This window comes from Aulostomus chinensis, chromosome 1 (genome assembly GCF_037954235.1).
Source record: "Aulostomus chinensis isolate RoL2024-O1b breed Wild chromosome 1, RoL_Achi_v1.0, whole genome shotgun sequence".
In the NCBI taxonomy this organism is placed as follows: Eukaryota; Metazoa; Chordata; class Actinopteri; order Syngnathiformes; family Aulostomidae; genus Aulostomus; species Aulostomus chinensis.
Window position 1 is genome coordinate 48,862,306 of NC_141320.1, and position 17,309 is coordinate 48,879,614.

Genomic DNA, 17,309 nt, shown 5'->3' on the forward strand with positions numbered 1-17,309 from the left:
AATGAACTCAAAATTATGCTAAAAGTAATGTAGTGATAGTTGCTAATCAAGTCAGTGATGCTTACAGTAATGTAGTAAGTGTTTCGAACAACCTCAAAGTGATGCTGACAGTCATGTAGTAAGAGTTGCTACGAACCTCAAAATAATGCGACAGTGATGTAAGAAGAATTGCTAAAGATCTCAAAATGATGCGACAGTGATGTTAGAAGAATTGCTAATGATCTCAAAATGATGCTAACAGTAATGGAGTGAACGTTTCAAATAACCTCAAAGTGATGCTGACAGTCATGTACTAATAGTTGCTACAAACCTCAAAATAATGCGACAGTAATGTAGTAAAAGTTGCTACGAACCTCAAAATATTGCGACAGTGATGTCAGAAGAATTGCGAAAGATCTCAAAATGATGCGACAGTGATGTCAGAAGAATTGGTAATGATCTCAAAATGATGCTAACAGTAATGTAGTGATAGTTGCTAATAAACTCAAAGTGATGCTGACAGTAATGTAGTAAGAGTTGCTACGAACCTTAAAATAATGCAACAATAATGTAGTAAGAGTTGCTACGAACCTCAAAATATTGCGACAGTGATGTCGGAAGAATTGCTAATGAACTATAAATGATGCTAACAGTAATGGAGTGAAACTTTCGAATAACCTCAAAGTGATGCTGACAGTCATGTAGTAAGAGTTGCTACGAACCTTAAAATAATGCAACAATAATATAGTAAGAGTTGCTAAGAACCTCAAAATGATGTGACAGTGATGTCGGAAGAATTGCTAATGATCTCAAAATGATGCTAACAGTAATGGAGTGAAAGTTTCGAATAACCTCAAAATAATGCGACAGTCATGTAGTAAAAGTTGCTACGAACCTCAAAATAATGCGACAGTGATGTCAGAAGAATTGCTAAAGATCTCAAAATGATGCGACAGTGATGTCAGAAGAATTGGTAATGATCTCAAAATGATGCTAACAGTAATGTAGTGATAGTTGCTAATAAACTCAAAGTGATGCTGACAGTAATGTAGTAAGAGTTGCTACGAACCTTAAAATAATGCAACAATAATGTAGTAAGAGTTGCTACGAACCTCAAAATATTGCGACAGTGATGTCGGAAGAATTGCTAATGAACTCAAGATGATGCTAACAGTAATGTAGTGATAGTTGCTAATTAACTCAGTGATGCTTGCAGTAATGTAGTAAGTGTTTGGAATAACCTCAAAGTGATGCTGACAGTCATGTAGTAAAAGTTGCTACGAACCTGCAATTAATGCGACAGTGATGTCAGAAGAATTGCTAATGATCTCAAAATGATGCGACAGTGATGTTAGAAGAATTGCTAATGATCTCAAAATGATGCTAACAGTAATGGAGTGAACGTTTCGAATAACCTCAAAGTGATGCTGACAGTCATGTACTAATAGTTGCTACGAACCTCAAAATAATGCGACAGTAATGTAGTAAAAGTTGCTACGAACCTCAAAATATTACGACAGTGATGTCGGAAGAATTGCTAATGAACTCAAGATGATGCTAACAGTAATGGAGTGAAACTTTCGAATAACCTCAAAGTGATGCTGACAGTCATGTAGTAAGTGTTGCTACGAACCTCAAAATAATGCGACAGTAATGTAGTAAAAGATGCTATGAACCTCAAAATATTGCGACAGTGATGTCGGAAGAAATCCTAATGAACTCAAGATGATGCAAACAGTAATGTAGTGATAGTTGCTAAGAAACTCAGTGATGCTTACAGTAATGTAGTAAGAGTTTCGAACAACCTTAAAGTGATGCTGAAAGTAATTTAGTAAGAGTTGCTAATGAACTCAATTTAATGCTACAGTGATGTCGTGAGAATTGCTCAACAACTCAAAATGATGCTAACAGTTTTGTAGTGATAGTTGCTAAAAAACTCAAAGTGATGCTGACAGTAATGTAGGAAGAGTTGCTGCGAACCTTAAAATAATGAAACAATAATGTAGCAAGAGTTGCTACGAACCTCAAAATATTGCGACAGTGATGTCGGAAGAATTGCTAATGAACTCAAAATGATGCGACAGTGTTGTAGGAAGAATTGCTAATGAACTCAAAGTGATGCTAACAGTAATGTAGTAAGAGTTGCTATGAAGCTTAAAATAATGCAACAATAATGTAGTAAGAGTTGCTACGAACCTCAAAATAATGCGACAGTAATTTAGTAAAAGTTGCTACGAACCTCAATATATTGCGACAGTGATGTAGTAAGAATTGCTAATGAACTTAAAATGATGCTAACAGTAATGTAGTGATAGTTGCTAATCAAGTCAGTGATGCTTACAGTAATGTAGTAAGTGTTTCGAACAACCTCAAAGTGATGCTGACAGTCATGTAGTCAGAGTTGCTACGAACCTCAAAATAATGCGACAGTGATATCAGAAGAATTGCTAAAGATCTCAAAATGATGCGACAGTGATGTAGTAAGAATTGCTAATGATCTCAAAATGATGCTAACAGTAATGGAGTGAACGTTTCGAATAACCTCAAAGTGATGCTGACAGTCATGTACTTTTAGTTGCTACGAACCTCAAAATAATGCGACAGTAATGTAGTAAAAGTTGCTACGAACCTCAAAATATTGCGACAGTGATGTCTGAAGAATTGCTAATGAACTCAAAAAGATGCTAAAAGTAATGTAGTGATAGTTGCTAATTAACTCAGTGATGCTTGCAGTAATGTAGTAAGTGTTTGGAATAACCTCAAAGTGATGCTGACAGTCATGTAGTAACAGTTGCTACGAACCTGCAATTAATGCGACAATGATGTCAGAAGAATTGCTAATGATCTCAAAATGATGCGACAGTGATGTAGTAAGAATCGCTAATGAACTCAAAATGATGCTATAAGTAATGCAGTGAAACTTTCGAATAACTTCAAAGTGATGCTGACAGTCATGTCGTAAGTGTTGCTACAAATCTCAAAGTAATGCGACAGTCATGCAGTAAAAGTTGCTACGAACCTCAAAATATTGCGATCGTGATGTCGGAAGAATTGCTAATGAACTCAAAATGATGCTAACAGTAAAGTAGTGATAGTTGCGAATCAACTCAGTGATGCTTACAGTAATGTAGGAAGTGTTTCGAATAACCTCAAAGTGATGCTGACAGTCATGTACGAAGAGTTGCTACGAACCTCAAAATAATGCGACAGTAATGTAGTAAAAGTTGCTACGAACCTCAAAATATTGCGACAGTGATGTCGGAAGAATTGCTCATGAACTTGAAATGATGCTAACAGTAATGTAGTGATAGTTGCTAATCAAATCAGTGATGCTTAAAGTAATGTAGTAAGTGTTTCGAACAACCTCAAAGTGATGCTGACAGTCATGTACGAAGTGTTGCTACGAACCTCAAAATAATGCGACAGTGATGTCGGAAGAATTGCTAATGAACTCAAAATGATGCTAAAAGTAATGTAGTGATAGTTGCTAATCAAGTCAGTGATGCTTACAGTAATGTAGTAAGTGTTTCGAACAACCTCAAAGTGATGCTGACAGTCATGTAGTAAGAGTTGCTACGAACCTCAAAATAATGCGACAGTGATGTAAGAAGAATTGCTAAAGATCTCAAAATGATGCGACAGTGATGTTAGAAGAATTGCTAATGATCTCAAAATGATGCTAACAGTAATGGAGTGAACGTTTCAAATAACCTCAAAGTGATGCTGACAGTCATGTACTAATAGTTGCTACAAACCTCAAAATAATGCGACAGTAATGTAGTAAAAGTTGCTACGAACCTCAAAATATTGCGACAGTGATGTCAGAAGAATTGCGAAAGATCTCAAAATGATGCGACAGTGATGTCAGAAGAATTGGTAATGATCTCAAAATGATGCTAACAGTAATGTAGTGATAGTTGCTAATAAACTCAAAGTGATGCTGACAGTAATGTAGTAAGAGTTGCTACGAACCTTAAAATAATGCAACAATAATGTAGTAAGAGTTGCTACGAACCTCAAAATATTGCGACAGTGATGTCGGAAGAATTGCTAATGAACTATAAATGATGCTAACAGTAATGGAGTGAAACTTTCGAATAACCTCAAAGTGATGCTGACAGTCATGTAGTAAGAGTTGCTACGAACCTTAAAATAATGCAACAATAATATAGTAAGAGTTGCTAAGAACCTCAAAATGATGTGACAGTGATGTCGGAAGAATTGCTAATGATCTCAAAATGATGCTAACAGTAATGGAGTGAAAGTTTCGAATAACCTCAAAATAATGCGACAGTCATGTAGTAAAAGTTGCTACGAACCTCAAAATAATGCGACAGTGATGTCAGAAGAATTGCTAAAGATCTCAAAATGATGCGACAGTGATGTCAGAAGAATTGGTAATGATCTCAAAATGATGCTAACAGTAATGTAGTGATAGTTGCTAATAAACTCAAAGTGATGCTGACAGTAATGTAGTAAGAGTTGCTACGAACCTTAAAATAATGCAACAATAATGTAGTAAGAGTTGCTACGAACCTCAAAATATTGCGACAGTGATGTCGGAAGAATTGCTAATGAACTCAAGATGATGCTAACAGTAATGTAGTGATAGTTGCTAATCAACTCAGTGATGCTTACAGTCATGTAGTAAATGTTGCTACGAACCTCAAAATAATGCGACAGTAATGTAGTAAAAGTTGCTACGAACCCCAAATATTGCGACAGTGATGTCGGAAGAATTGCTCATGAACTCAAAATGATGCTAACAGTAATGTAGTGATAGTTGCTATAAACTCAGTGGTGCTAACAGCAATGTAGTAAGTGTTTCGAATAACCTCAAAGTGATGCTGACAGTCATGTAGTAAAAGTTGCTACGAACCTCAAAATAATGCGACAGTGATGTCGGAAGAATTGCTAATGAACTCAAGATGATGCTAACAGTAATGGAGTGAAACTTTCGAATAACCTCAAAGTGATGCAGACAGTCATGTAGTAAGTGTTGCTACGAACCTCAAAGTGATGCGACAGTAATGTAGTAGAAGTTGCTACGAACCTCAAAATATTGCGACAGCGATGTCGGAAGAATTGCTAATGAACTCAAGATGATGCTAACAGTCATGTAGTGATAGTTGCTAAGAAACTCAGTGATGATTACAGTAATGTAGAAAGAGTTTCGAACAACCTCAAAGTGTTGCTAACAGTCATTTAGTAAGAGTTGCTAATGAACTCAATTTAATGCTAAAGTGATGTCGTGAGAATTGCTCAACAACTCAAAATGATGCTAACAGTAATGTAGTGATAGTTGCTAATAAACTCAAAATGATGCTAACAGTAATGTAGTGAAAGTTGCAAATAAACTCAAAGTGATGCTGACAGTAATGTAGTAAGAGTTGCTACAAACCTTAAAATAATGCAACAATAATGTAGTAAGAGTTGCTACGAACCTCAAAATAATGTGACAGTGATGTCAGAAGAATTGCTAATGATCTCAAAATGATGCGACAGTGATGTAGTAAGAATTGCTAATGAACTCACAATGATGCTAACAGTAATGGAGTGAAAGTTTCGAATAACCTCAAAGTGATGCTGACAGTCATGTAGTAAGAGTTGCTACGAAACTCAAAATAATGCGACATTAATGTAGTAAAAGTTGCTGCTAACCTCAAAATATTGCGACAGTGATGTTGGAAGAATTGCTAATGAACTCAAAATGATGCTAACACTAATGTAGTGATAGTTGCTAATTAACTCAGTGATACTTACAGTAATGTAGTAAGTGTTTCGAACAACCTAAAAGTGATGCTGTCAGTCATGTAGTAAAAGTTGATTCTAACCTCAAAATGATGCTAACAGTAATGTAGTGATAGTTGCTAATAAACTCAAAGTGATGATGACAGTAATGTAGTCAGAGTTGCTACGAACCTTAAAATAATGCAACAATAATGTAGTAAGAGTTGCTACGAACCTCAAAATATTGCGACAGTGATGTCGGAAGAATACCTAATGAACTCAAAATGATGCGACAGTGACGTAGTAAGAATCGCTAATGAACTCAAAATGATGCTAACAGTAATGGAGTGAAAGTTTCGAACAACCTCAAAGTGATGCTGACAGTCATGTAGTTAGAGTTGCTACTAACCTTAAAATAATGCAACAATAATGTAGTAAGAGTTGCTACGAACCTCAAAATGATGTGGCAGTGATGTCAGAAGAATTGCTAATGATCTCAAAATGATGCGACAGTGATGTCGGAAGAATTGCTAATGAACTCAAAATGATGCTAACAGTAATGTAGTGATAGTTGCATATCAACTCAGTGATGCTGACAGTGATGTAGTAAGTGTTTCGAACAACCTCAAAGTGATGCTGACAGTCTTGTACTAAGAGTTGCTACGAACCTCATTATGATGCTAACAGTAATGTAGTGATAGTTGCATATCAACTCAGTGATGCTGACAGTGATATAGTAAGTGTTGCTACGAACCTCAAAATATTGCGACAGTGATGTTGGAAGAATTGCTAATGAACTCAAAATGATGCTAACACTAATGTAGTGATAGTTGCTAATTAACTCAGTGATACTTACAGTAATGTAGTAAGTGTTTCGAACAACCTAAAAGTGATGCTGTCAGTCATGTAGTAAAAGTTGATTCTAACCTCAAAATGATGCTAACAGTAATGTAGTGATAGTTGCTAATAAACTCAAAGTGATGATGACAGTAATGTAGTCAGAGTTGCTACGAACCTTAAAATAATGCAACAATAATGTAGTAAGAGTTGCTACGAACCTCAAAATATTGCGACAGTGATGTCGGAAGAATACCTAATGAACTCAAAATGATGCGACAGTGACGTAGTAAGAATCGCTAATGAACTCAAAATGATGCTAACAGTAATGGAGTGAAAGTTTCGAATAACCTCAAAGTGATGCTGACAGTCATGTAGTAAGTGTTGCTACAAACCTCAAGATAATGTGACAGTCATGTAGTAAAAGTTGCTCCGAACCTCAAAATATTGCGACAGTGATGTCGGAAGAATTGTTAATGAACTCAAGATGATGCTAACAGTAATGTAGCGATAGTTGCTAAGAAACTCAGTGATGCTTAAAGTAATGTAGTAAGAGTTTCGAACAACCTCAAAGTGATGCTGACAGTCATTTAGTAAGAGTTGCTAATGAACTCAATTCAATGCTACAGTGATGTAGTAAGAATTGCTAATGATCTCAAAATGATGCGACAGTGACGTAGTAAGAATCGCTAATGAACTCAAAATGATGCTAACAGTAATGGAGTGAAAGTTTCGAATAACCTCAAAGTGATGCTGACAGTCATGTAGTAAGTGTTGCTACAAACCTCAAGATAATGTGACAGTCATGTAGTAAAAGTTGCTCCGAACCTCAAAATATTGCGACAGTGATGTCGGAAGAATTGTTAATGAACTCAAGATGATGCTAACAGTAATGTAGCGATAGTTGCTAAGAAACTCAGTGATGCTTAAAGTAATGTAGTAAGAGTTTCGAACAACCTCAAAGTGATGCTGACAGTCATTTAGTAAGAGTTGCTAATGAACTCAATTCAATGCTACAGTGATGTCGTGAGAATTGCTCATTAACTCAAAATGATGCTAACAGTAATGTAGTGATAGTTGCTAAAAAACTCAAAGTGATGCTGACAGTCATGTAGTAAGAGTTGCTACGAACCTCAAAATAATGCGACAGTAATGTAGTAAAAGTTGCTACAAACCTCAAAATATTGCGACAGTGATGTCAGAAGAATTGCTAATGAACTCAAGATGATGCTAACAGTAATGGAGTGAACGTTTCGAATAACCTCAAAGTGATGCTGACAGTCATGTCCTAAGAGTTGCTACGAACCTCATAATAATGCGACAGTAATGTCGTAAAAGTTGCTACGTACCTCAAAATATTGCGACAGTGATGTCGGAAGAATTGCGAATGAACTTAAAATGATGCTAACAGTAATGTAGTGATAGTTGCTAATCAACTCTGTGATGCTTACAGTAATGTACTAAGTGTTTCGAATAACCTCAAAGTGATGCTGACAGTCATGTAGTAACAGTTGCTACGAACCTCAAAATAATGCGACATTAATGTAATAAAAGTTGCTACGAACCTCAAAATATTTCGACAGTGATGTCGGAAGAATTGCTAATGAACTCAAAATGATGCGAATAGTAATGTAGTGATAGTTGCTAATAAACTCAGTGATGCTTACAGTCATGTAGTAAGAGTTGCTTCTAACCTCAAAATGATGCTAACAGTAATGTAGTGATAGTTGCTAATCAACTCAGTGATGCTTACAGTCATGTAGTAAGAGTTGCTTCTAACCTCAAAATGATGCTAACAGTAATGTAGTGATAGTTGCTAATTAACTCAAAGTGATGCTGATAGTAATATAGTAAGTGTTTCGAACAACCTCAAAGTGATTCTGACAGTCATGTAGTAAGGGTTGCTACGAACCTTAAAAAATGCAACAGTAAAGCAGTAAGAGTTGCTTCGAACCTCAAAATAATGCGACAGTGATGTCAGAAGAATTGGTAATGATCTCAAGATGATGCTAACAATAATGTAGTGATAGTTGCTAATGAACTCAGTGATGCTTACAGTAATGTAGTAAGAGTTTCGAACAACCTCAAAGTGATGCTGACAGTCATGTAGTAAGTGTTTCGAACAACTTCAAAGTGATGCTGACAGTCATGTAGTAAGAGTTGCTAATGAAGTCAATTTAATGCTACAGTGATGTCATAAGAAATGCTAATAAACTCAAAATGATGCTAACAGTAATGTCGTGATAGTTGCTAATAAACTCAAAGTGATGCTGACAGTAATGTAGTAAGAGTTGCTACGAACCTTTAAATAATGCAACAATAATGTAGTAAGAGTTGCTACGAACCTCAAAATAATTTGACAGTGATGTCAGAAGAATTGCTAATGATCTCAAAATGATGCGACAGTGATGTAGTAATAATTGCTAATGAACTCAAAATGATGCTAACAGTAACGGAGTGACATTTTCGAATAACCTCAAAATGATGCTAACAGTAATCTAGTAAGAGCTGCTAAAAACCTCAAAATAATGCTACAGTGATGTAGGAAGAATTGCTAATAAACTCAAAATTATGCTAACAGTAATGTAGTGATAGTTGCTAATGAACTCAGTGATGCTGACAGTAATGTAGTAAGTGTTTCGAACAACCTCAAAGTGATGCTGACAGTCATGTAGGAGGAGTTGCTACGAACCTAAAAATAATGCGATAGTTATTTCGTAAGAATTGCTCATGATCCCAAAATGATGCTAATAGTAATGTAGTGATAGTTGCTAATAATCTCAAAGTGATGCTGGCGGTAATGTGGAAAGAGCTGAAACTAGAACAACAAACTGTCCTCTCATGGTCGGACAGGTTGCTTTGGTCTGTCCTCTCACTCATCATTAAAAGCCCTGATTACTCATCATTCATCCAATCTGACACTCACGTCTGCAGTGGGGAATCCCCAGCAACCCACGGCCCACATGGAGCAGTCTCGGCCAATCACGTGGGGCCTGCAGCGGCACCGACCACCAAATGACTCGCAGGTGTCACTCTCAGCTCCAACCTCATGGCAGGCACAAGGCAGGGCGCCGTTGTTGAAGAGAGCCCAAGAGACACAGCTGAGCTGAGACAGAATGGAGACCAAGGACAGGAGGGACGACAGAAAAAAAGGAAACGTTAGCGAGACATTTTAGGAAAATTAGTTTAGTGGGGAAACGGTTCTTAGCCAAACTTGCTAAATGGAAGGACAACAAAAAAACAAAGATCTTCAAAAGAAAATTAGCACAAAATGAAACCCTGCAAGAGAAAGTAAATCAAGAACTAAATATTCTTGAGGCTCAAGTCTTTAGTTCCAATGCTTGTAAATGACATCTGAATGCATTCACAACCCAAATCTGAGCAGACAGAAGCGTCCCAGTCAGGCCCAGTTTAGTTCCTCTAGAACATTCAGGGATACAGAACATGGACCAACTCAGGCTGAGAGACACCGACTTGACATGAAAGCTGTTGAGGCCACAGTTGCTGATGAAGTGGTCAGATTTCTCCAGTGGTTCTTGGTTCAGGGAGCTGGAGCTGGAGCTGCTCTCAGTCACCACCAGGACGTAATCCTGGAGAGACAGAAGGAAGAAGTCCAGGCCTGACAGAGGAGAAGGAGGCACAGAGTAGAAACAGCAGATACGTGTCGGGAGAGGGAGAGGGTATCAGTCCAGCAGAGGAGCAGGAAACCTACCAACACAGGGCTCTGCCTGCAGGAACCTGCAGGTGAGGAGGACCTGGTGGTCCGGCACATCCAGAATGATCTGGTTTTCAGACACCGGCACGTTTCGGCAGCCGTAAGCGTGGGGACAGAAGGAGGCGTTGGCGTGGCCTGGAAGACACAAACAACCATCTCCATTTGAATGTTTCTCAAACAGCCGGAGCAGGAAAGCTAAGATGAATCAAAGATCCTCCACCCTGCCAGATCCGACCCTGGTAATGTAGACCTGCACAGGGTGGGTGGGGTGGAGCGGCTGGTGGTGGTGGAGGATGAAGACGTATCTGCCCAAAGCCTGGACATGGTGGAGTCCACCGCAGCGTTCTGAGTAGAAGGATGAGAGCGATGTTCAATGGTACATGTTTTCTTTCCTGAACCGCCGATGTTTCCAATCACGAATCTCAGTCATGAGATTTGAACATCATGGAGGAGTTCAAAAGTGTCAAACTGGGCCGGTCTCCATTTTATGAGTCCGGAGACCGAGGATAAAACTACAAGTCCGTGGTTCAGATTTGACTCGTCTGAATCCAAACACAGCAGCGTTCTTCCACCAGGCCAGATGAGTTGATCATGATAACAAGATATCTTCATGCTACTACAACACACAAACTCATCACAAGAAAAGACTTCATGGTGGAACAACAAATCTCCGCCCAATGGGAAAAACATTGAGTTGAACAATCAACTTTTCCATGATGACATGGAGAGCTTGGCAGCAGCAGCAGGCTTCCATTGGGGGCTGATATGCCAGCTCCACTTAGCCTTCTTTGGAATGGTTTCACCTGGAGTGATGCTGTTATTGAGACCTTTTATCTGGAACAACACCACCTGCATGGAGACTGAGGACTTCAACAGATGCAGATGTTGACCCAGAATAAATCTAAATATTCCAGATGTGTTAAATCAATCCAGCAGCAGTGGTGGGAGCGTCGTAAACTCACTCACTCAGCAGCCGTCAGCCTCCGTACCTGCACGGAGTCCAGCCTGATGTGGTCTCTGTTGTCTGCTCCCAGAGGTGGTCTGTCACCTCTGAACCAGGGGGCTCATCTCTCTGGTGGGAGGGCAGTGGAGGAGCTGCAGCGGGGGAGGCCAGGATGGGCTCCTGTAGGAGGAGCTCTGGCCCTCCTTCAGCACCAGCCAGTGGGAGGGAGTTTGGAAACCTGAGGGGACACAGGAGGAGCTACAGGGGGAGGGAAGGTGGATCAGAACCCTTCTAACAAGAGTGCTGAGGGGACACAGGAGGAGCTACAGGGGGAGGGAAGGTGGATCAGAACCGTTCTAACAAGAGCGCTGAGGGGACACAGGAGGAGCTACAGGGGGAGGGAAGGTGGATCAGAACCGTTCTAACAAGAGCGCTGAGGGGACACAGGAGGAGCTACAGGGGGAGGGAAGGTGGATCAGAACCCTTCTAACAAGAGCGCTGAGGGGACACAGGAGGAGCTACAGGGGGAGGGGAGGTGGATCAGAACCGTTATAACAAGAGCGCTGAGAGGACACAGGAGGAGCTACAGAGGGAGGAAGGTGGATCAGAACCGTTCTAACAAGAGCGCTGAGGGGACAAAGGTGGAGCTACAGGGGGAGGGAAGGTGGATCAGAACCGTTCTAACAAGAGCGCTGAGGGGACACAGGAGGAGCTACAGGGGGAGGGAAGGTGGATCAGAACCGTTCTAACAAGAGCACTGAGGGGACACAGGAGGAGCTACAGGGGGAGGGAAGGTGGATCAGAACCGTTCTAACAAGAGTGCTGTCCCACTAATGTTCCTCACCAGAATCCTCCTGTCAGGGGGGAACCATCCATGGGTGCTGATGCAGCGGACTGAAGGTTCAACGTAGTCCATGCTGAACTGGTCTTTAGGCACCAGGTGGACTTTGTGCTAAAAACAGCAGAAAAAAAAGACAAAAAGGGGAGAATTTTAACAAAAGTATGCAAATGAGCTGAAGATCAAAATACAAAAAGTAAATCAAGGTTTTTTCAAATGATTGCCAGCTATTTAGCTAAGAGAAGGACAAATGTCAATCAAGATGTCAGAATGGAACGATCCCACTGGCTTCTGGTCAAGGGAACCATGGAGATGCTAACTTCCTGTTGGACTATCAGGGTGTCTCATCCCTGACATGCTAACTTCCTGTTGGACGATAAGCGTGTCTCATCCCTGAAATGCTAACTTCCTGTTGGACGATAAGCGTGTCTCATCCCTGACATGCTAACTTCCTGTTGGACGATAAGCATGTCTCATCCCTGACATGTTAACTTCCTGTTGGACGATAAGCGTGTCTCATCCCTGACATGCTAACTTCCTGTTGGACGATAAGCGTGTCTCATCCCTGACATGCTAACTTCCTTTTGGACTATCAGGGTGTCTCATCCCTGACATGCTAACTTCCTGTTGGACGAAAAGGGTGTCTCATCCCTGACATGCTAACTTCCTGTTGGACTATAAAGCCTGATTTAAGCCTGATTTATGCTTCTGAGTCGCGTAGTATTCATACCTCCGCCGTAGCCTGAAACGCGCCTCCAAAAAATCCTGCTTACGCATAGCGTCGACGCGTGGTGACGTCATCGTCGAGTACTGTGATTGGTCCGCTCAGAACGTTATTTCCGGTTCAGTCGCGGCACAGCAACACCGCCATTTTCAAAGTTTCTGTGGTGAAGGCTCCAAGAAAAAATGGACCAAGCTGAAGAAAGGATTATCGAGGAGGTGCTCAAGTACGACCACCTCTACAACGCCTCTTCGCGGCACTACAAAGACTGATAATTGGCCAACAATTGTTGTCTGTGACCGGAAGAAAACCAAGGAATCCGACAAGAGCCCCGTAAACAATACAAAGACAAAGCCACACCCCCTAGCGGCTTGGCGGTGAATTGCAGAGCAACGCGTTCCCTCGACGCAGAATAAACCAGGCTTTCCAGTCGCACCTGTTTTACGCCCCCGTGCCAGATAAGGACCCCCATCGAGCTGTGCCACTCTGGAGGGAGCGCGTCTCACAGTCAGTCAGCGGAACCATGCGGATCCGGGCCGGAGCTGTGGGAAGGAGCGCCAATTGTATCGGGTTGTTGTTTTCTGGACTGCGGCAGAACAGGAGCAGCCGGGACTGGAATGTAGAAGTAGGTTATCTTGAAGTTGACTCAGTTATGGTGAACGATATTGTGGTTCAACACTTTAATGAGCTTTAAGGCAAACATATTTCATGAGGAAACAACGCCGGAATTGGACGGATTTCAGCGGCACACAACAACGTATCCGATACACCTCATTGGAAACCTGGTGGTCTAAGACTAAGAAACACCAGTCACCATGAAGAAAGGAACTTTTAGCTGAGCACTCATGTTCTTTTCTGCAGGTTGAATGTCGCATTTGTTGGACAGAAGCGTCTCATCTCAACAAAAGCACCTCTTCAGTGCTGAGGCATGATGGGGCCAGGCATGAGAATGAAGTCCCAGATCCACCAGGATGAACTCAGGTATACAGCCACTCTCCAACTGACTCACAGTTGCTTCATTGATCATTAATTCCTATTCATTTCTTCTCTCCTTCATCTTTAACCATCCAGCTTCCAGGAAGCAGATGCTGGATGAGGCTCTGCTGAATTTCATCCTGAAGGACTGCCAGCCCCTCAGCACTGTTGAGAGGGAAGGTTTCAGGGAACTGGTTCAGGTCCTTGAGCCTCATATGTTTGCCAACCAGAAAGGTTTGTGTGGAAATGATCTAAAGCAGTCGTTGATATCTCCAGTTTATTTCATCTCTAATTTCAATGTATTGATTTACTCTGGGTGTCATTTTCAGACCATCAAACAAACGGTGGCCAAAAAGTACCAGGAGGAATGGAAGGAGTGAAAAAGGAAGTCCAGCTGCCATGTGGACATCTGTGGACATGGAGGCTCCCTTGGCTCTGACCTGTCACTGCATTAGTGAGAATGAATGTGTTGGGAGTGCAAGACTTTCCACAAAGTCACCCTGCATCATTTTGAGGTTCCTAGCAACTCTCACCACATCACTGTCGCATCATTTCTTAGGTTAGTAGCAACTCTCATTACATCACTGTCGCATCATTTTGAGGTTTTTAGCAACTCTCATTACATCACTTTCAACATCATTTTGAGGTTTGTAGCAACTCTCCCAAAATGACTGTAGCATCATTTTGAGGTTTTAAGCAACTCTTAATACATCACTGTAGTTTCATTATGAGCTTCATCGCAATTATCGCATCACTGTCGCATCATTTTTAGGATAGTAGCAACTCTCACATCATTACTGTAGCATCATTTTGAGATTCGTAGCAAGTCTCACCACATCACTGTAGCATCATTTCTTCGGTAAGTAGCAACTCTCATTACATCACTTTAGCATGATTTTGAAATTACTATAAACTCTCACCACATCACTGTAGCATCATTTCTTAGGTTTGTAGCCACTCTCATTACATCACTTAAGCATCATTTGGACATTTGTAGCAACTCCCATTACATCACTGTCGCATCATTTTGAGGATAGTCGCAACTCTCACGACATTACTGGAGCATCATTTTGAGATTCCTAGCAACTGTCATTACATCACTGTACCATCATTTTGAGGTTCGTAGCAACTCTCACCACATCACTGTAGCATCATTTCTTAAGTAAGTAGCAACTCCCATGACATCACTGCAGCATCATTTCTTAGGTAAGTAGCAACTCTCATTACATCACTTTAGCATGATTTTGAAATTACTATCAACTCTCACCACATCACTGTAGCATCATTTCTTAGGTTTGTAGCAAATCTCATTACATCACTCTAGCATCATTTTGAGATTAGTAGCAACTCTAATTACATCACTGTAGCATCATTTTGAGGTTCGTAGCAAACCTCACTACATCACTGTAGCATCATTTCTTAGGGAAGTAGCAACTCTCATTACACCGCTTTAGCATTATTTTGAAATTACTATCAAGTCTCACTACATCACTGTCAGCATCAGTTTGAGATTTGTATCAACTCTCACTACATCATTGCCACCTCATTTTGAGGATCGTAGCAACTCTCACCACATCACTGTCGCATCATTTTGAGGATCGTAGCAACTCTCACTACATCACTGTCGCATCATTGTGAGGTTCGTAGCAACTCTCACCACATCACTGTCGCATCATTTCTCAGTTAAGTAGCAACTCTCAATACATCACTTTAGCATGATTTTGAAATTACTATCAACTCTCAGCACATGTCTGTAGCATAATTTCTTAGGTTTGTAGCAACTCTCATTACATCACTCTAGCATCATTTGGTCATTTGTAGCAACTCTCATTACATCACTGTAGCATCATTTCTTAGGTTTGTAGCCACTCTCATTACATCATTTAAGCATCATTTGGACATTTGTAGCAACTCTCATTACATCACTGTCGCATCATTTTGAGGATAGTCACAACTCTCACGACATTACTGGAGCATCATTTTGAGATTCCTAGCAACTGTCATTACATCACTGTACCATCATTTTGAGGTTCGTAGCAACTCTCACCACATCACTGTAGCATCATTTCTTAAGTAAGTAGCAACTCTCATTTCATCACTGTAACATCATTTTGCGGTTCGTAGCAACTCTCACTACACCACTTTAGAATTATTTTGAAATTAGTATCAACTCTCACCACATCACTGTAGCATCACTTCTTAGGTTTGTCGCAACTCTCATTACATCACTTAACATCATTTTGAGGATAGTCGCAACTCTCACGACATGACTGTAGCATTATTTTGAGGTTTTAAGCAACTCTCACAACATTACTGTAAGCATCATTTTGAGCATCGTAGCAACTCTCACTACATCACTGTACCATCATTTTGAGATTAGTCGCAACTCTCACTACATCACTGTCGCATCATTTCTTAGGTTAGTAGCAACTCACTACATCACTGTCGCATCATTTCTTAGGTTAGTAGCAACTCTCACCACATCACTGTAGCATCATTTCTTAGGTAAATAGCAACCCTCATTACATCACTGTAGCATCATTTTGCGGTTCGTAGCAACTCTCACTACATCACTGTAGCATCATTTCTTAGGTTAGTAGCATCTCCCATGACATCACTGTAGCATCATTTTGAGGTTTGTAGCAACTCTCACTACATGACTGGAAGCATCAGTTTGAGCATCGTACCAACTCTGCCTATATCACTGTAGCATCATTTCTTCGGTTAGAAGCAACTCTCATGACATCACTTTAGCATGATTTTGAAATTACTATCAACTCTCACCACAACACTGTCAGTATAATTTCTTCGGTGAGTAGCAACTGTCATAACATCACTGTAGCATCATTTTGAGGATCGTAGCACCTCTCAATACATCATTGTCGCATCATTTTGAGGATAGTCGCAACTCTCACGACATTACTGTAGCATCATTTCTTAGGTTTGTAGCAAATCTCATTACATCACTCTAGCATCATTTTGAGATTCGTAGCAACTCTCATTGCATCACTGTAGCATCATTTTGCGGTTCGTAGCAAACCTCACTACATCATTGTAGCATCATTTCTTAGGGAAGTATCAACTGTCATTACACCACTTTCGCTTTATTTTGAAATTACTATCAACTCTCACCACAACACTGTCAGTATAATTTCTTAGGTTAGTAGAAACTGTCATAACATCACTGTAGCATCATTTTGAGGATCGTAGCAGCTCTCACCACATCACTGTAGCATCATTTCTTAGGTTTGTAGCAACTCTCATTACATCACTTAAGCATCATTTGGACATTTGTAGCAACTCTCATTACATCACTGTCGCATCATTTTGAGGATAGTCGCAACTCTCACCACATCACTGGAGCATCATTTTGAGGATCGTAGCAACTCTCACGACATCACTTTACTGTGATTTTGAAATTACTATCAACTCTCACTACATCACTGTTGCATCATTTTGACATTTGTAGCAACTCTTGTTATATAACTGTAGCATCATTTCTTAGGTTAGTAGCAACTCCCATGACATCACTGCAGCATCATTTTGAGGTTTGTAGCAACTCTCACGACAT